General features: G+C 37.0%; 1 pseudogene; it reads left to right on the forward strand.

Annotated features, from left to right (window-relative positions):
- The first annotated feature begins 3,780 nt into the window (after positions 1-3,780).
- Positions 3,781-8,553, forward strand: LOC127674559 (phosphoserine aminotransferase-like; annotated as a pseudogene).
- Positions 8,554-21,532: the final 12,979 nt, after the last annotated feature.

Raw genomic sequence — 21,532 nt, forward strand, 5'->3', positions numbered from 1 at the left:
TTTTTTCCTTTTGTTCATTAATATGCATTTTCATTTTTTTTTAAAAAAAGGTATACATAGTTTAACTTAACAAGAATTATATGAGGTAATTAAAAAATCTTGTAGTATAAATCTTATCTTTGAATTGGAGATCTCAAAATCATTTAGTAAAAAATAGCATTGCTTTGCAATTATGACCATTAACACTGTTTATTACATGCCATTAATACTATCTGTTTATTATAAGCAGAGTATTAAGCTGATTACAAACCCTTTGGTTAGAATAGGAAGTAATCACATCTTGGATCTTAACAATGACTAATTAATTTGTCAAAACTTTCTGCATTAAAACTTATCTCAATTTTTTTATGCCCACAGTAGCATTTGGAATGCGTTTTAGTGCTAATAAATGACAAATACAATGAGATGTAATCATCAGTTTTTGGTTAGTTTTGTGAGTATGTAACATTTTATAATGGTGACCCATGTTTTAAATATGTATTTAAATATATGTCTGTATATATGTATGTACATATAAACACTAACTATACTGTAGAATAATGGTATACATATATATGTAATATATCTAATAATGGTATATACATATATGTAAACTGTATATAGATAAAATACATACATAAACTTTTTATTAATTCTTTATGGGTTTCACATCAAGAACCCCAGTCCTACTCCTTTTCCTGTCCCCTTGAAACCTCCTCACAAAAGAAGAAAAAAAGCATGCACACAAAAAAGAAACAAACAAAATGAACAAAACAAAGCATAAAACTATCTCCCCAGAGAAGCTGTTGTGTGTCACAATGTGTCCCATAGTATACACCTCTGTCCACACATCTTCATTTCCAAAGTTTTCACTGCAATGAGTAATTCATTCCTCAGGTACAATATCTCTAGCTTCTGTGACACCATCATTATTGGATTCTTACCAAGACTCTCCCTGATTATTCGGTTGCTGCCCCGTATCATAGAATTCTTGTGGCTTTGGATTGGCAGAACCAGTCCTTTCCTGTGACCCAACAGTTCAAAGATAATGTTGATTTGGGGATGGGCCCATGCAAAGTGCTGGTTCTGAACCTGGGTGGTAGCAGAGCTGGTCAGCTGGTCTACTTTCCTTTATCCACACCACCAAGGCATTCTCTCGAACATTGTTCCAGCTAGGTCGCCCAAAGCTGCCATCATCAGGACATACAGGGTCAGTAATCATGCCCTAGAGGCCATCTCACCAGCACTCATGCCTGCAGAGGTCACTTCACTCTTGCCAGAGAAAGAACGGGCCCACTTTCTTAAGGGCTGCAGTTGGTGAGGGGTTGAGCCAACTCTCTTGCTCTCAAACCTTCATGGCTGGCTCACTCGGCTGACTCACCACTTGCTTCACCACCAGGGATAGTTCTGCTGTGCTGCCTACATGAAATGCAAGGGCCTGCTCTTCTGACCTGAAGTCCAACTTTCCCAAATGCCAGAGGTGGTGAGAGGTAAGGGGCCGGAAGGTATCAGCTGTACTCCTAGGCTACCACAAAGAACAGATAAGATTTGGGGCCAGCTCTCTGGTGTTCATCCTGGGACAGCTCACCACATGCAGCCTTCAGAGCCAGCTCTACTCTGCTGAAAGTAAGTCTCAGTAATCATGCTTCCAAGTGCTGCCACAGGTGCAAGGTGGAGCCACCTAACCAGAGATATGGAGTGTACCTTAGCAATTTTTTTAGTCTGGAGCAAAAATATTATTTGAGGTTTTCCGCGGAGATGTAGACATCTACATGATTGAGAACTTAGGTACTAGATTCTACTCAACCTATCTAGTAGAAGAGATAGGGTTTGTGATCACAAAAGTCAAAAATGAGCAGGTATCCCTTGGAGTTTTTTCCTCATGGATCCTACACAAATTATGAAGACCATGGTAAATTCATGGCTGGAGTATGAAAGTGATCATTTGCCTCAAGAATACTAAACAGAATATATAGGAGAGGAGTGACAAGAATATCATGAAGAAAAACTTAATAGTTCATAGACTATCCCATGTCCTGTATTTAGAGGAGGTGAATGATTGAGGGATATCAGATATGATGAGGTAGAATCAGAGAAAAGAGAGAAAGATACAGATGATGAGGGAAAGCCTATGCTTGAAATTATGGACTCAGATGAGGAGATTGGAAAAGATAAAAAAAAAACAAGAAAGAGAGAGAGAGAGAGAAAGAAGAAAAAGAAAGAAAACAAAATTTAACTTGATCAGAAAAAGTTGAATAATATTTTGCTTACTTGATACACCAACCCTGAAGACATTATTCATAAGAAATGTTATGAATTCTGCAAAAGCCTCGCCAATCATTGGGAAGAACATTCAGCACTCAAGCACTTCTCTGTAGATGTACAATTAGAATTCAGAGCATTGCACTTCATTCATAAGCATGTTCCCTTTGACATTTTGAGAACAAGAAAAGCAGCATCAACCAGTATCGCCATCAGGTTTTCATCACGGTCATCTGTGATGAACTGATACCTAAGTACCTCAATGTTATCCATAGTGTGACTGATTTGGAGGACCTGCCCATGAATATCTTCTGAGAAATTTTTGGTGGAGGAAGATCCTGAAAGATATCCATGGAAACATTGTGAAAAGGTTCCTTGAGCTCTTCTCCTTCTCTGCATTGGCTGGAGATAAATAGAAATACAGAAAATTTTATGATTTATTTTCCAAGAATTTAAAGCTTGGAATCCATGAAAATTATGCTAAGTGTCTGAGTTCCTCCTTTTTCAAATCTCCCAGTCTGGAGGTGAGATGGCTACCTGTCAGAGTATGTGTCTTATATGAAAGAGACATAGAAGTCAAAGGGAGAACAAAGAGCATATGACACATATGCCCCTTTTGGAGCACAGGCAGAAATGTAGCATTCAGGTGATGAGCAAGCCACGAAGCAGCTTAAATAATGGGATGGTAAATGCCTCATCTTTGTCACTAAAGAGAGCCTGAAGCTACCAGAAGATGAAGAAGATAAAAGAAAATGGAGCATAAGGAGGCACAGTTTGAGAATCTCTGAAAACTCATAATGAAGGTTTTGGAATAGAGGATTGAGGAGTTGAGAATCTCAAGTAAGCTTTAGTCTTCAACCTGCTGCATTGTTACAACAAACTTTGGCTGGACAGCCAACATGGACTGGATCATAAAGGCTCAGAAACATAGACACACACCTGCAATGGGCTACATGATGGCCAGAAAGCACCTAGAAATTAGTACTGAACACCCAATGGAGGAGACCCGATGGCAGAAGGCTGAGACAGACAATAATAACAGCTATCAATGTCCTGGTGGTGCTGCTGTTTGAGACTGCTTTGCCATCCACTAGATTCTCACTTGAAGATTCTCAAACCCACTCCAACCACATCTACCACATGATCACAGGAGGCCTGGGCATAGATGGAAATGAGGTGAGAGCAGAGTAGCCCTGTGGTATAATTCCTGACGAGATACTGGTTTTTCTAAATTAATACTCCTACAGCTCTATTAAAAGATAGGAACATTAAACTGAGCTAGTCTACAAAACCATGATTTCACCATGCCTGTTATAGCTATCAAATACTCTCTAAGCCTTTTTATTTCCCACAACTACATCTGAGACTGAAAGCAGTTATACCTTCTGGTTCCTCACAAGGGCAAAACAATATGTAGCCACTTTCATTGTTTAGAAAAGGAAGCAGATTTATTGTCAGTCCTATATTGACAAGGGGACCAAAACTACTTTGTCAAACATTAATTTTGCGTAACCACTGAATATCCTCAGGTGGCTGAACATGGGAGAATCCAGTGTGTGCCAGCCTCCTGCGCATGTGCAGGCAGGCTTTGTGACGTCACTGCTCCTGCCTGTTACTAGAGTTTCAGAAGCGCTTGGACTACCCACATGCAGCTTTGGCGCTCCTGAACAGGGTTGTGGTGTGCTGATACCTCTGGCCAGGAAGAAGGCCCAAGACAAATCAGGGTGCGAACGGGCAGTGGAAGTGCCAACCTCTAGGTAACAAGTTCCTCATGCCTGCCCCCCGCGCCTATGGTGGCTTTCGCCCACTCCTTACACGCACAATGCTTCTGTTATTCAGACTGGCATGGAGACTCTACAACAACTTTCCCTCTCTGTACGTCATGGCTTCAGTGATGCTAAATGTGCATATTCAGGTTCATATTGAACTGCTCTGAAGGTCGTCCCCAGAAAGAAGCAATCACTCCAGGCTCACGTTGTTGATGACTTTAAGACATGACTAGAAGAAGGACTCTAACCATCAGCCTGGAAACACAGAAGAAGTTAAGAACAGATGAAGTTAAACTATTATGCAGCCTTAAAAAAAGAACACCAAAAAGAAGCCTTTGCCCCGCAGAACCACCTTCCTGGATGAATCATTCTTCAGCTGATAAAGAACAAAAGAGCAATACTAACTACAAGTTCCCAGTTTTGGAAAAATATCTTGATGCTGGATTGCCCCATAATCTTGAGAATGTACTAGAGAAAGATGGCCCTGTGAAAAAACCAACAGCACTAAACAGCCATGGAGGACATTTCATCAAAGGAGAGCCTGCATGTCAGAATAACCAGACAAAACAATATCTTCAGAAACTGAAATATTTAAGCATGGTCCAACCAAACGTTTATCTTGATGGGCCAGATACTGAATTAAGATCATCATACCTGCTTTCTGTGCTGTTCTAAGCTGTTTACAAGATTATATGCTTGTCTTAAAGTTCTCCTGAAGATGTGGACCTTTTATTGGTGACCATTAAAGACCAGGATTTTATGGTAAATAATAGAATTTTAAACAACAAATGGACTAAAAATAAAAGTAGGATTTCTGGCTGTATTGACTTTTTATATCAACAATGTCTTCTGTGTTACATGTGAGGGACCAGAAAAAGAATAAAATTGAATTAATGTTAAACATTGTCTTAGGTGTCTTTCCTTGTTTTTTTAAATAGCCATACAGTTCCAACAATGATTTTTATGACTATACAAACTGATGAGAAAACACATTATTGTCATATTTTATTTTATTTGGGAGAAAGGACTCAGGTAATTCTGTAGGAATCAGAGGTTGATGTTTGAGGTTTTCTTCCATTTGTTTATATCATTTTGAGTTCGGCTCTCATCCTGTACCTAGAACTCACTAATCTGTCAAGGACGGGTAGCTGATCAATCTAACACAGTTATTCTCTGGTCTCATCATCTTCTTTCATTAGGATTTCAGGATTTGTGCTACAACATTCAGTTTGGTCTCTATTAGCTGAGAATCCATACAATTCCTCATGTAATCATAACAAGTACTTCTAATGACGGAATAAGCAGTCTTCATAAGCCCTCTAAACTTTGTGTTGGACAAAAGCTTAGATTTGAGGAAAAAATTTTAGTAGTAATTAATATAATATATTATATATTAATATAATATAGAAATACAGTATCATCACAATCTTTATGATATGTCAGATAACTATTCTTAAGTACTATTGTTCCAATATTGTTTTTCTTCTCCTCTGAAATCATCCATTGGAAAGATTAGTTCTACTTTTATTAAGTGTTGACCTGCTATAACTCTCATAGAATAATTTTAACCAGAGAGCAAAATTTTGCTTTCTTTCTCACACAATTCTCAACTTCCATATTTAAAAATTCAGATTATATGAAGGTTGTATAAGTTTGCATTATTAGATCTATAACCATCTCAAACTAGCAATCATATTATTAGGTACCCTAAGTAAAATAGAACTTGACAATCTTTTCCTGTAACTCAGATAAAAATAAGGAAATGCAATATTTCCCTTATAGCAGTTACCATATTTAACAACTAAGATAGCATTGCTTTTAAAGCTAGTGCTTTGCTGTTTGATATGAGCTCTAAAAATAAAGACATTTAAGAGTGCATTTGGGCAATATTATGAATATCATCTATTTTTTAGGATAAATATGAAAAATATCCCCTTGTTGGCTACTTCAAATGAAAACATTTCCCTAAATGTTAACTGGAACTACTAATCCCTTTCTGGTAAACATAGAAGCTTGGGTCATTCCCATAACTTCAAATAGAAACTTGCCATAAATTTGAAATAAAAATTACATGTATGACAGTGCATATACTTAAGGTCTACTGTACACACAGTTATCAGACAACCATTAGAAGGCCAATTAATTTTTTACCTTCTTTTGCTGCTACTCTATCTCATTGTTTGAACAATATACAGAATGGCATATTTTCCTTCAATCACTTTATCATTAGTTCATCTTTTATATCTTCACGTTTGGAGAGGGTATGATCAAAAGGCAGTCTTCCAACCTGTAAAAATACATGATGTTTATTGGTATGCATTGTGTACACAAATTAAGATGCAATATGTCAATCAATGTCCACAGAAAGATCATGTAAGGGATATTATAGCCAACTCAATTTATTAAATTATTAAATGTGAATACAAAATAGCCCCATCATTGCACAGCTACCTAATAAATCTGTATTCCAAAAGTAACAAGCTCCTGATTTTATGTATTGATACTGTTTAGAGAATAATAGAAAATTGGAAATTAAAAAAATAAGAAAGGAAGAAATTATATATATATATATATATATATATATATATATATATATATATATATATATATATATATATGTGTGTGTGTGTGTGTGTGTGTGTGTGTGTGTGTGTGTGTGTGTGTGTGTGTGTGTATGAAGACAATGGAGCAATTTCCCATTGCATTAGAAAAAAATGCATAATAAACAATACCTGAAGCAATGAAATCACAGCTGACCTGTAATGTGGATAAGGAAAGTTGCACAGGGCCCCACCCTTAGATGAAGAGTTCCAGGCAATTAAGGACTGCTGACTGTTTCAGAATGTGTTTTCTTCCAGGATATGCACTGATAGGTCATCCAATCCCAAGTGTTCAGCTCTAAATATATGTAAACTTTAGGGGAAAGAAGAAAATATTTTAAAATTCCATCTTGAAGCAACTGAGTTCAAAATTGAAGTGAAATTTTCAGTTATTATAAGAAAGGTTGTATTTCAGAGGTACAAAGCAAAACCCATTTTGTCACTACTTTAAATACATTTAATATACCTACTAATTTGGTTCCAAAGAGGAGGATCCAAATACTGCTTATAAACAAATATATAGTAATTTTATGTCTTATACATTACTTCAGCTTATGCTATCAACTAAATATTAGTTGAAATCCATAGATGCATTAGAAACTCTATAATAAACTCTACATTAACTTTTATATTTACTGGAATATTTTGACCCTTCCTCTGACCTCACATAACATTATAATACTCCAAATATGGTATTTAAGTGTATATGATTTCTCTTAAAATAATGTATATGATTTCTCTTTGGCAACTGCAGGCGCAGCAACTCTGTGCTCTGGTATAGATAAGTTATGATGCAGCAGGCTAAACTCAAAAAAAAAAGTTTAGAAAAAATGTTTGAGATTCATAAATGCAAATGAGGAAGGTTATAGGATTAAAAGAATTTGGAGGATGATGAATTAGAATTTTTTTACTTACATATAAAAACAGAGCCTTAGCGCCATGGACACTACCAAGCTAGTGGGTAACTTTGGGCATCAGTGTGCTTGAAATGATTTACAGGTCATCAGATTTCGCCAAAATTACTGGCAACACAGATAACCTCATGAGGGATTTGTTAGCTGTTCCCAACAACTACAAGGATGTGGGTTTGCCCAGTTCACTGCTGTCCCCTTAAATCTGATTGTCCTGAAAGCTGGAAGGTGTGTGGACTACATGGTGACCAGAGCTTGGTAGCTAAGACTGCAGAAGAAGCCAAGAAATTTGGGTCTGTGAACATTGTCCACACTAAACTTGGAAGTTACACAAAAATTCCAGACCCAAGCACCTAGAAACTCAACCAGGATGCCTCCTATGTGTACTTTTGTGCAAACAAGACAGTGCATGGGGTGGAATTGGACTTCATACCTGATGTCAAGGGAGGTGTGCTCGTCTGTGACATACCCTCAAAATTCTTATCCAGGCCAGTGGACATTTCCAAGTTTGGTGTGATTTTCACTGGTGCTCAGAAAAATGTTGGCTCTCCTGAGGTGATGGTGGTGATGACCTGCTGGGGTTCACCCTCAGAGAGTGCCCATCAGTCCTGGACTACAAAGTGCAGGCTGGGAACAATTATTTTGCATAGAATTTTCAGCATCTCTGTCATGGGCATGGTTTTGTAATAGATCAAGAACAATGTCAGGGTCACATCCATGGAGAAGTTCAGCTCTATCAAATCCTAAATGATTTATGAGATCATTGATAATCTTAAGGATTTTATGTCTATCCAGTGGAGCTCCAAAATAGAAGCAGGATGAATATTCTATTTCGCATTGACAGTGCTGAAGGAGAGTGAGACTTTGGAAAAGAGATTTCTTGATCAGGCTGTAGAACTCAACATGATCTCTTTAAAGAGGTGCAGGTCAGTGAGAAGCATGTGTGCCTCTCTGTATAAAGCTGTCACAACTGAAGTTGTTGAGAAGTTGGTTGCCTTCATAAAGAATTTTTTGGAGATTCATCAACTGTGAGCATGACCAGCCATGCTCTGCCTGTGAGGAACATGAAGCATTTAGAATAATTTGGGATTGACTACAGAAACATATCAGACATGGAGTTTTCCAAATACATGCTTGTTACAGATTCTTTTTTCAAAGAATAACAAATAAATATCAGACTCTACAGAGCTGAGGAAACTACCAGCTAAAGGCTACCTTCATTTTTACCAACTAAAGGGCATCTTAATTCTTTCATGACCTGAAAGCATTTTGAAAGCTTTCCTGTTGCTTTTCTAATGAATTCAGCCTATCAGTCATCTTTGATGCTCCCTGATCTAGCAGGATTGAAGGACTGGCCTTGGATTTTTCCTCACTGGTTCCAACTGGATATTATTAGGAGCATATCACAAGGAGGTTGAGAGGCCCTATGTGCTGGATTGATAGCAATGAGTTTGCTGGGTTCTGCAACAATTGGTTAAAGTCAACAGCAACTCATGAGACTTTTAGATTTGTATACTGCTTTTCCCATTAAAAGATATGCATGATATCCTGTGTTTATGTAGTGGGTATTTTTTTTAAAACATCACACAGTTTATATCTATGCCTTTATATTTGTAATGAAATAGTTCTATAGAGGCTTTTAGACTTTGTTCAAGCCATGGCTTTGTGCATGACTGTCACTTGCACCCTCTACGTACTGCCTTTTAAAGCTGCATTATGATAAGGATCTAGACATACCATGATTCACTCATTTTCTTGCCACCAGTACAAGAAATAGTTGGTTCTTTGCTTTTTGGTTAGGCCTTTAAACAAAACTCAGTCACACACCTACCCCAACACCCCACCCCCAAACTGTGATCACATGGCTGATTTTGTAGTTTAACCAAGGCAACACTATACATTCCAGATCGTTGCTGAGGTCTTTTCTGTTTGTTCATGTGTTAATTTTTTCAATAATGTCTAAATCATCTTAAAAAAGAAATAAAAAATTGTTCATATGACATTTTATGATATGATGTTTTAAAACTGGTAAATGATGCAAGTAAAGATGTTTAAAGTTGCTAAATGCAATTTATAAATGTTGAAGGGTCTTGAAGTTCCTGTCATACAGGTCTTTCACTTGTTTGGTTAGAGTTACCCTAAGATATTTTATAATATTTGTGGCTATTGGGAAGGGAGTTGTTTCTCTAATTTCTTTTTCAGCCTATTTATCATTTGTTTAAAGGATTTATTTGAGTTAATTTTATATGCAGCCACTTTGCTGAAATTGTTTATCAGCTGGAAAAGTTCTCTGGTAGAATTTTTGGGGTTATTTATGTATACTATATCATCTGCAAATAGTGATTCCTTGATTTCTTCTTTGCCAATTTTTAGGCCCTTGATATCTCTAATTTTTTTTAGATATTTTCTTTATTTAGATTTCAAATGTTATCCTTTCCTGGTTTCACCTCCAAAACTCCCTTAACCCATCCCCCCTACTCCTGCTTACCAACCCACCCATTCCTCCTTCTCTGTCCTGGCATTCTCCTATACTGGGGCACATATTCTCCTATACTTCACAGAACCAAAGGCCTCTCCTCCCTTTGATGTCCAACAAGGCCATCCTCTGCTACATATGCTGCTGGAGCCATGGGTCCCTCCATGTGTACTCTTTGGTGGTTTAGTCCCTGGGAGCTCTGGGGATACTGGTTGGTTGATATTGTTTTTCTTCCTATGGAGCTACAAACCCCTTCAGCTTCTTGATCTCTTTTTGTATTCTTGTTGTTCTAGCTTGCACTTCCAGTACTATATTGAATAGATATGGGGAGAGAGGAAATTCTTTTCTTTTCCCTGATTCCATTGGGATTGTTTCAAGTATGTCCCCATTTAATTTGATATTGGCTGTTGGTTTGCAGTAAATTGCTTTTATTATGTTTAGGTATGGGCCTTGAATTCCTGATCTCTCCAATACTTTTAACATGAAGGGTTATTGTATTTTGTCAAATAAATTTTTCTGCATCTAAGAAGATGATGTTGTGATTTTTTTCTTTGAGTTTGTTTATATAGTGCATTACATATATGGATTTTCATATATTAAACATACCTTGTATCACTGGGATGATGCGTACTTGTTTGTGCTGAATGATGACTTCGATGTGTTCTTGAATTCAGTTTGCAAATATTTTATTGAGTATTTTTGCATCAATACTCATAAATGAGATTGGTCTGAAGTTCTCTTTTTTTGGTTGAGTTCTTGTGTAATTTATGTATTAGAGTAATTGCAAGTACATAGAATAAGGTAGGTAGTGGTCCTTTTCTTTCTATTTTATAAAATACTTTGATTAAAATTGGTATCAGGTCTTCTTTGAAGGTCTGATAGAATTCTGCACTGAATCTATCTGGCCCTGGGCCTTTTTTGGTTGAACGGTTTTAATGACTTCTTCTATTTCCTTGTGTGATATTAGCATGTTTAGATAGTGTACCTGCTCTTGATTTAACTTTAGTATGTGGTATCTTTCTAGAAAACCATTCCTTTCATCTAGACATCCCAGTGTTGTTGAGTATAGTCTTTTATAGTAGGACCTGATGATTTTGTTTGAATTCTCACATTTCTCTTGTTATCTCTCCCTTTTCATTTATGATTTTGTTAATTTTCTTGCTGCCTCTGGGTATTTTAGTAAGTTTGGCTAGGGGTTTATCTATATTGTTGATTCTCTCAAAGAATCAGCTTCTGGTTTTGTTGATTTTTTGTGTTTTCTTTGTTTCTATTTGGTTGGTTTCTACCCTGAGTTTGACTATTTCTTGCCTTCTACTCCTCTTGGGTGAGTTTGCTTCTTTTCATTCTAGTGCTCTCAGATGTGCTGTTAAGTTGTTAGTGTAAGATAGCTAAAGATTCTCTACCAGGCACTAAGTGCTATAAACATTCCTCTTATCACTGCTTTCATTGTTTACCACAAATTTGGGTGTGATGTGTCAATATTTTCATTAATTTCCAGGAAGTGTTTAATTTCGTTCTTTATTTCTTCCCTGACCAAGTTATCACTGAGTAAAGAGTTGTTCTGTTTCAACTTGTATGTGATCTTTCTGAAGTTTTTGCTGTTACTGAAGACCACCCTTAGGCCATGGTGATCTGATAGAAGGCTTGGTATTATTTCTATCTTCTTGCTATCCTTTATGGGTTATTTTGTGAACAATTATATTGTCGGTTTTGGAGAAGATACCATGAGGTTCTGAGAAGAAGGTGTATTCTTGTTTTAGGGTGAAATGTTTTGTAGATATTTATTAAATCCACTTATGTTGTGGCCTTTCTTAGTTTCACTGTGTTTTTAATTTGTGAATCAGTGACCTGTCCATTGGTGAGAGAGGGGTTTTGAAGTCTCCCACTATTATTGTGTGGGGTTCAATGTGTGATTTGAACTTTAGTAAAGTTTTTTTTTAATTTTGTATTTATTTATTTATTTATTTTTTTATGAATGTGGATGCTCTTGCGTTTGGGACATAGTTGTTCAAAATTGAGACTTTCTCTTGGTGGATTTTCCATTTGATGAATATGAACTGTTTCCTCACCACACTTGATAAATTTTGGTTGAAAGTCTACCCAGGCGGTGGTGGTGCATGCCTTTAATCACAGGACTTGGGAGGAAGAGGCAGTTGGATTTCTGAGTTCGAGGCCAGCCTGATCTACAGAGTAAGTTCCAGGACAGTCAGGGCTATACAAAGAAACCCTATCTTGAAAAAAAAACAGAAAAAGAAAGAGAAAAAATAAAAGAAAGAAAGTAAATTTTATGGATATTAAGATGGCAACTCCTGCTGGAACAATTTTCTTGAATGACATTCTTCCATCCATTTGCTCTGAGATAGTATCTGTCTTTGTGACTGAAGTGTGTTCCTTGTGTGCAGTAAAATGGTGGATCTTGTTTGCATATCCAGTCTGTTAGCTTATGGTTTTGTATAGGTGAGTTGAGTCCATTAATTTTGAAAGATATTAAAGAGATAACTGTCAGTTCCTGTTATGTTTGTTTTTGTAGATTGCTTCATGTGCTTGTGGTTCTCTCCTTTTTGCTTTTTTATGAGATGATTAATAGCTTGTCCTTTCTTTGGTGCAGGTACCTTCCTCATGTTGCAGTTTTATTTCTAGGATCCTCTATAGAGCTGGATTAGTAGATAGATACTGCTTGAATTTGGTTTTGTCCTGGAATATTTTGTTTCCTCCATCTATGTTGACTGAGCATTTTGCTGGGTATAGTAGCCTGGGATGGAATTTGTTTTCTCTTAGAGTCTTCATGACCACTGACTAAGTTCTTCTGGCTTCCATAGTCTCTGTTGAGAAGTCTGGTGTAATTCTGATAGTTCTGCTTTGAATGTTACTTGGCCCGTTTCCCTTGCAGCTTTTAATATTCTGTCTTTGTTCTGGGTGTTTAGTGTTTTGACTATTATGTAACAAGAAAATTTTCTTTTCTGGTCCATTTACTTGGGTTTCTTATACCTTTATGGCCATCTCTGTCTTTAGGTTGGGGGAAGTTATCTTCTATGCTTTTGATGAAGACATTTTTAGGTTCTTTGAACTGGGAATCTTCATTCTCCTCTATTCTGATTATTCTTAGATTTGTCTTTTCATTGTGTCTTGAAATTCCTGTATGCTTTTCGTTAGGACTTTTTTATGTTATGAATTTTCATTGACAGTTGCGTCAATCTCTTCAATGGTATCTTCTATACCTGAGATTCTTTCTTCTATCTCTTGTATTCTTTTGATGATACTTACATATGTAATTCCTGACCCCCTTCCTAGGTTTCCTAAAAAGAGCTCCAATGGCTCAGGCTCTAAGATAAAGAGTTGATAAATGGGACCTCATGAAACTGGAAAGCTTCTTTAAGACAAAGTACATAGTAAATAGGACAAATAGGCAACCTACAGAGTGGGAACAAATCTTCACTAACTCCACATCTGATAGAGGGCTAGTATCCAATATATATGAAGAACTCAAGAAGTTAGACTCCAGAACACCAAACAACCCTATTAAAAAATGGGGTACAGAGTTAAACAAAGAATTCTCACCTGAAGAACTTTGGATGGCAGAGAAGCATCTTAAAAAATGCTCAACTTCATTAGTCATTAGGGAAATGCAAATCAAAATAACCCTGAGATTTCACCTTACACCAGTCAGAATGGCTAAGATTAAAAATTCAGGAGACAGCAGGTGTTGGCGAGGATGTGGAGAAAGAGGAACACTTCTCCACTGCTGGTGGGGTTGCAAATTGGTACAACCACTCTGGAAATCAGTCTGGCGGTTCCTCAGAAAACTGGGCACCTCACTTCCAGAAGATCCTGCTATACCACTCCTGGGCATATACCCAGAGGATTCCCCACCATGTAATAAGGATACATGCTCTACTATGTTCATAGCAGCCCTATTTATAATTGCCAGATGCTGGAAAGAACCCAGGTATCCCTCAACAGAAGAATGGATGCAAAAAATGTGGTATATCTACACAATGGAGTACTATTCAGCCATTAGAAACAATGAATTCATGAAATTCTTAGGCAAATGGATGGAGCTAGAGAACATCATACTAAGTGAGGTAACCCAGACTCAAAAGGTGAATCATGGTATGCACTCACTAATAAGTGGATATTAACCTAGAAAACTGGAATACCCAAAACATAATCCACACATCAAATGAGATACAAGAAGAATGGAGGAGTGGCCCCTTGTTCTGGAAAGACTCAGTGAAGCAGTATTTGGCAAAACCAGAATGGGGAAGTGGGAGGGGTGGGTGGGAGGACAGGGGGAGAGAAGGGGGCTTATGGGACTTTCGGGGAGTGGTGGGCTAGAAAAAGGGAAATCATTTGAAATGTAAATAAAAAATATATCGAATTAAAAAAGTTTAAAAAAAGAAAAATAAATAAATACTACACATCAAATGAGGTACAAGAAGAAAGGAAGAATGGCCCCTTGTTCTGGAAAGACTCAGTGAAGCAGTATTCAGCAAAACCAGAATGGGGAAGTTGGAAGGGGTGGGTGGGAGGACAGGGGGAGAGAAGGGGGCTTAAGGGACTTTCAGGGGGCGGGGCTAGAAAAGGGGAAATCATTTGAAATGTAAATAAAAAATATATCGAATAAAAATTTTTTAAACAAAAAACAAATGACAAAGACATTTCATTCTTAAAAAGAAAAAAAAGAAGCTAGTTACCAAAAAGAAAGACAGAAAGAAAGAAAGAAAGAAAGAAAGAAAGAAAGAAAGAAAGAAAGAAAGAAAGAAAGAAGAAAGAAAAGAAAACCCAATCAAAAAATGTGGTATAGAACTAAACAGACCTTTCACAAATGAAGAATTCAGAATGGCTGAGAAGCACCTAAAGAAATGTTCAAAGTCCTTGGTGATCAGAGAACTACAAATTAAAACGACCCTGGGATTCCACCTTACATCAATGAGAATGGATAAGATCAATACCTCAAGTGACAATTCATGTTGGAGAGGGTGTGGATAAAAATGAACACTCTTACATTGCTGGTGTGATTGCAAACTGGTACAACCACTCTGGAAATCAATCTGGACATTCCTCAGAAATTTGGAAATATTTCTACCTGAAGGCACAAATATCACAATTGGTAATATACACAAAAGATGCCCCACCATGCCACAGGGGCATGTGTTCCACTAAGATCAGCCTTATATGTCATTGCCACAAGCTGGAAACAACATAGATGTCCCAGAACAGAAGAATGGATACAGAAAATGTGGTTCATTTTCACAATGGAATACCACTCAACTATTTAGAAGGAGGACATCCTGAGTTTTACAGACAAATGGATGAAACTAGAAATTATCATCTTGAGTGAGGTAATTTAGACCCAAGAGGACATGTACATGGTATGTACTTACTAATAAGTCAATGTTAGCCATAGAAATCAAAAAGGTCATCAAACTGAAGAGCTGAAGTGAGGAAGCCTCAGTCATACTTGGGTAGGAGAAGAAAGCAATCACAAGTGGGGAGAAAGGGAGGGACCTGGGAGGGAAATTGGACGGCATGGGGGAGTGGGAAACCTGATCTGGCATTGGATGAGGGAAGAGGAATGAAGCCCTAAGGGCCTGAAGGAGGAAATATTTAAAAAGAAACTCTCAAGGCATTGCTGGACAATATTTCAGACTGCTTCAGATCCCCGCAGACTCCTGCTCTGCCTGACCCAAGCTCCCTGGCAGTTCTGCCCTCCTGGTCATCTCTCCAGTAGAAGTTCTGGGCTACTGGTGAGGTTCTTGTATGTTTATCTTTCTTCCAGACAGCACCCACTTATTCTAATTATCTGGTAAAGCATGACTTTTAAACTTAAATAGTTAAACAATTGTATTTATGTATATGAAACTCCCAATTATAAGATGCCAATTTACAAAGAAAAAAGTCTTATCCTAATTTTCTATCCTTTTGATAAATTATCATCTGCTGCCATAACTCTTTACAATCTCCAGTGCTCTCTTCCTCTCTGTAGCTCATGAATCTATATCTACCTCTGACCTCCTACCCCTTTGCTCTGCCTCCTGTTTTCTCTCCAATCATAAGCCGCTCACTGTCTCAATGTCATTGGATAGGAAATATTTTGCAACAAGGAGCATCAGAAAGAAAGGTAACAGGCAACTTCAGGGGATAGGAGTTGGGGGACCCACCAGAATGAACCAGAGACCTGGGAGGTGAGAGACTCTCAGGACTCAAAGGGAGAGATCATAGATGAAATGCCTGACAGTAGGGAGAGGGAACTTATAGAACCCACCTCCAGCAGGAAGACAGAGCATCAAATGAGAGACAGGGTGACCACCCCACAGCTACAACTCTGACCCATAATAGTTCCTGTCTGAAAGAATTACAGGGATGGAAATGGAGAGGAGACTAAGGAAAAGAAGAAGGTCCAGAGACAGGCCCAAAGTGGGATACAGCTCAAGGGGATGTCCCAAGGCCTGACACTATTACTGAGGCTGTGGAGCACTCACAAAAAGGGACTTACTATGACTCCCCTCTGGAAGACCCAACAAGCAGCTGAAAGAATCAGATGCAGATATTTGCACCCAACCTATTGACAGAAGCAGCTGACCCCTATTGTTGAACTAGTAAAGGCTGAAAGAAGCTGAGGAAAAGGGCAACCTTGTAGGAGGACCAGGAGTCTCAATTAATCTGGACCCATGAGATCTCTCACAAACTGGACCACTAAACAGGCAGCATATATCAACTGATATGAGGTCCCCCAACACACATACAGGAGAGGACTGCCGGGTCTGTGTTCATTCAGAGCTGGTGCCTCTAAACCTCAAGAGACTGGAGGCCCCAGGGAGTTTAGTGGTCAGGTGGGGTGGGGGTTGGGGGGACATCCACATGGAGACAGAGGGGTGGGGAGGAAGTATGGGATATGGAACAGTTGGAGGGTGAATTGTGGGGATAAACTATGGAGTGTAAAAAAAGAATCAATAAATAAATTAAAATGTTGGAGACTCTAAGAAAATGTTTTAAACTATTAAAATGCTAGTTATAGAGATGTAAAAATGATTTAAGGTATTAAAAATGAGGGGAAATATTTCATAATCCCCGACATGCTATTATTTCAAAATTCATTGTTTTAACACTAATCAATGGAGTTCTAATAAGCTAATGAATCACTGGCATTTTACAATTCAATCACAAGATCAAAATTTTAATTTCCCTTTGGTTATCTTCTGAATATAAACTTAAAAATGCTTCTCACCATACTAAAAATGTTTTTGTTTTATCTGTATATCTATTGCTGTAAACTGACAGCTTTTACTATGTCTCAAAGGCAAAAATCTATTCCTTTTGTCTAATAGGCAACTATTAACTATATTTCTAAAATATGGCTTTCAGTACAATGTTAAATATTATTGTACATCCTTTTGTAAAGTTCCCATTAGCTTTAGGAAATTAAGAATTTTAAGATTTGGACACATCTGTCACAGATCAAATGGACTCCAGAGAAGTAGTAGTCCCATATATAAATTATATAAACTAATACATATCATACAAGTTAGAAATCATATACATTAAAATATGTATATAATTACTACTTGCATGTTCACACATGTACATATATATGTATATATATACAATTATCCACATTAAAGATGCATTATATATTAAATATAATATATACAAGTTTAATATATATTATATATAATAAAATTGATTTATATATATAAATATATGCAGTAAATATAAAAATAAGCATTAAATATTAAATATATACATTCAATAAAAATTCTATAAACAAATATTAATTATATGTTAAGATATCAATTAGATATTAGTTAAATCTATAAAATATATGTTATAAACTACATAAAATATATAATTTTGTAGGTCCTCAAGGACAAGGAATTATTGAATGAGTCCATTGAGCTCTAAAAATTCAGTTACATTAAAAGCTGAGTGTCTATGGCACCCTACAACCAGGAATACTTATGCCCAGGGGAAATGGAAGGATCCACTTACTGGCATATGACATGGTCATGATACAGTGTTAATATGGGGAAGAGGGCATGTTTGTATTTTTTTGGGGGGGGGGCAGGGTGCTAAAGAAGTGTGTTGGCTACCAGAGAGATTGGTGAGATGTGGTGTTGATGGGACAAAGAATGAGGCTCTCTATGACCTTGCTGATTCCCTGACATTGGTGGCAGGGAAGGTCTATTGGGCATATGTTCCTGACCCACCTTTGTTACATCCTTCTTTATGGTCAAGACCAGAATTACTTGTGACATCTAATAATACTCAACTGTTAGGATTCCTTTGATCTTAGAGTAAAAATATTCCAAGTTGGTGAATTACCACCTGGGTAATTCTGCTATGGGTCAGGGCCTACCTATTTGTTTTAGAAGAAATATTACCAATGCTGGATGTGTTTCTGTGGACCCACAGACTTGGAAGAAAAATACCTATAAGACTATAGTGTGATGTTTTAAGATGGGAATGCCTATATCTCACACTGGATAAGCTGCCTTTCCTCAGACTTTCAGATCTTGCTGCACAGAGAATGCAAACTGTAGAACTTGCCTTCAAAAAAATCAATCAAATGGAGAACTTGTTATAATGACCCTCCTTTATCCTTTAATATGACTGGCTATTCCAACTCAATCATGAACTGGTCTGGAAATCAATTTGAAATTGGACAAAAGTAAATGGCAGGGGTCATTTGGATTGTTCTTTACATTTTCAGAGATATATTTGGAAATTTACAGCCATCTTGTATAATGTAATGTTTGCTGTGGAAAAAAATGGTTCTGGGGCTAAATTAAATTTAACATCCTGCATTATTCTACCTAATCTTTTATTAATTTGGAATACAGTGTTTCCTTTGTTACGGAGCCTTTGTTATTGGTTCTGATAATAAGTTCAATGATTCCTGTGTTAATTGTTTTTTTTTTTTTTTTCCAATTGTGTTTCTGCACTGGATGATGGTTTATCTGTAATGACAGTGCATCAACCAGGTTTTATTATGATTCCAATACATTTATCTGGTATTCTGAAATGAATTACAAATATTAGAATAATTAGATCATACTCTGGTAAGAAGCAAGCATATGGTGGTAATAATAATTGCTGTTGTTGTTGCTCTCATAACACTTAGCCTGTCCTTCTAATTCTGCATTAGCTTTATTACAAGAGGTACAAAGAACTAGTTTTGTTAATCATTTTGCCAAAAATGTAACCAATGTCACGAGCATACAAGAAGATTTAGATACCTGGCTATAACAAAGCATTGATACATTATATGATATAATGCAGATCCTGGGAGATGAGGTGCAAGGAATGAAAGTCAGAAGCTATTTGGAATATCATGCTTGATATCAATGGATTTGTATAACTCCAAAAATATATAATGAGAGTCAGCATAATTGGACCACAGTAAAAAGCCATGATACTAATGCTTCTTTAGATTTATTAGTCCTGCATCCAGAAGTTGTGAGTTGATGAAATCCCATCCTTTGTATTTAGATGGTACTAGCACTGGAAATGATATTCTAAAAAAATTACAGGCCATATTTCCTTCACGGTTCTTGTTTACAACTCTCCTATTGGATGTAGCATGATTTGGCTTTGTGACCCTTTTTTATGGAATGTCTATTGCCATTTCTCTTTAGAGGAATCATCAGGGATTTTACAGATTTCAAAGCAGAGTTATATAAAATCTAGTTTCAGCATCTCCTATACAAGAAGTTGATAGTCAATGATGGGTAAGATCATCTTGAGAACCTTCTCAATCTAAGACAAGCCACAAATGTAAGATTATTCATTTGCCAATGACGGGTAAGGGCTGTTATATGGATGGCAACCTAAGACAGGCACAAGTGACTCTTACAGATAAAAAAAAAAAAAAGGCTGGTAAGATTCTCTCAGAGGTGATCAACCTAATACTGAGCGTGACTGCTAGGATTCATTTACCTGAGGATAAGATCCATACTTCATTATGGGATGCCCAACACAGGCACAATCTTTCTGTGCCAATGTCTGAAGTAGCATTTGTTTTGAAAGGTAAAAAGGGAAGGATAGGTGGGGAACACTTCTGGCTAACTTCCTACCTGTGATTAATCATGAATGAATCTGTAGACATCAGTCTTTCTTTTTAATTAAGACATGTGTTGTACCGTCCCAAGCTCCTCAGCTTACACATACATCATTTGAAAGACTGTTCTAACCTCAAGGAAAAGGCCTTAGTCAAACATAAAAACTGTGTACCATAAACTTGCCGAGTAAGTACTTGTAGTCTCTGTTTGCTTTCCTGGAATTGGTCATGATTAGTTTTGCTTGCCTTTAAAAGGCATTGAGAAAATACCCTTTATCACTGACATGGTATTAACCAGTGGCTCTCCCATATCTGTCTCTTTTGTCTTCTTTATGTCTTTTCTATAATCTTCACTACCCCGGATGTGATTCCCATGGTGACAGATTGACTGGCTCTGGCACACAAGCAAGCAGTGCTCAATCACCTGCCCTTCTTGTATTCACAATACACTCTCTCTGTCTTCCCCCTCTCTCATTAAATATAAACATATATTTGGTTGGATATACATAAATGATATATATACATACATACATACATATAAATAAAAAGGCAAACATTAATAATGTAACAGAACAAAACAAGAAAAGTTGAGAATTCCCTGTTTAGCTCTGTACCCCATTTTTAAATAGGGTTATCTGACTCTATGGAGACTAACTTCTTCAGTTCTTTGAATACATTGGATCCCTCTATCAGATGAATTATTGGTAAAGATCTTTTCCCAATTTGTTGGTTGCCCTTTTGTCCTATTGACTGTGTCCTTTGCTTTACAGAAGCATTCCAGTTTTATGAGGTCCCATTTGTCGATTCTTGTTTTTAGAGCATAAGCCATTGGTGTTCTGTTTGGGAACATTTCCCCTGTGCCCAAGTTCAAGATTCGTCCCCACTCTCTCCTCTATAAGTGTCAGTGTGTCTGGATTTATGTGTAGATCCTTGATCCACTTGGACTTGAGCTTTTTACAAAGAGATAAGAATAGCTCAATTTGCATTTTTCTGCATGCAAGTCTCCAGTTGATCCAGCACCATTTGTTAAAAATGCTACCTTTTTCCCACTGGATGCATTTAGCTCCTTTGTCAAATACCAAGTTACTGTACGTATGTGGGTTCATTTCTGGCTCCTCAATTCTATTCCATTGATCTTCCTACCTGTCTGCATACCAATACCAAACTGTTTTTTTGTTTGTTTGTTTGTTTTTGTTTTTTGTTTTTCTTGTTTTTGTTTTGTTTTTGTTTTTGTTTTTGTTTTTGTTTTTTTTTTTAATCACTACTGCACTGTAGTAGAGCTTGACTTCTGGGATGGTGATTTCCCTAGAAGATATTTTGTTGTGGAGAATAGTTTTTGCTATCCTGGGTTTTTGGTTATTCCAGATGAATTTGAGAATTACTCTTTCTATATCTATGAAAATTGATTTGGGATTTTGATGGGAATTGCATTGAATCTATAGATTGCTTTCAGCAAGATGGTCATTTTTACTATATTG

The sequence above is a fragment of the Apodemus sylvaticus genome, chromosome X (genome assembly GCF_947179515.1).
Source record: "Apodemus sylvaticus chromosome X, mApoSyl1.1, whole genome shotgun sequence".
Lineage (NCBI taxonomy): Eukaryota > Metazoa > Chordata > Mammalia > Rodentia > Muridae > Apodemus > Apodemus sylvaticus.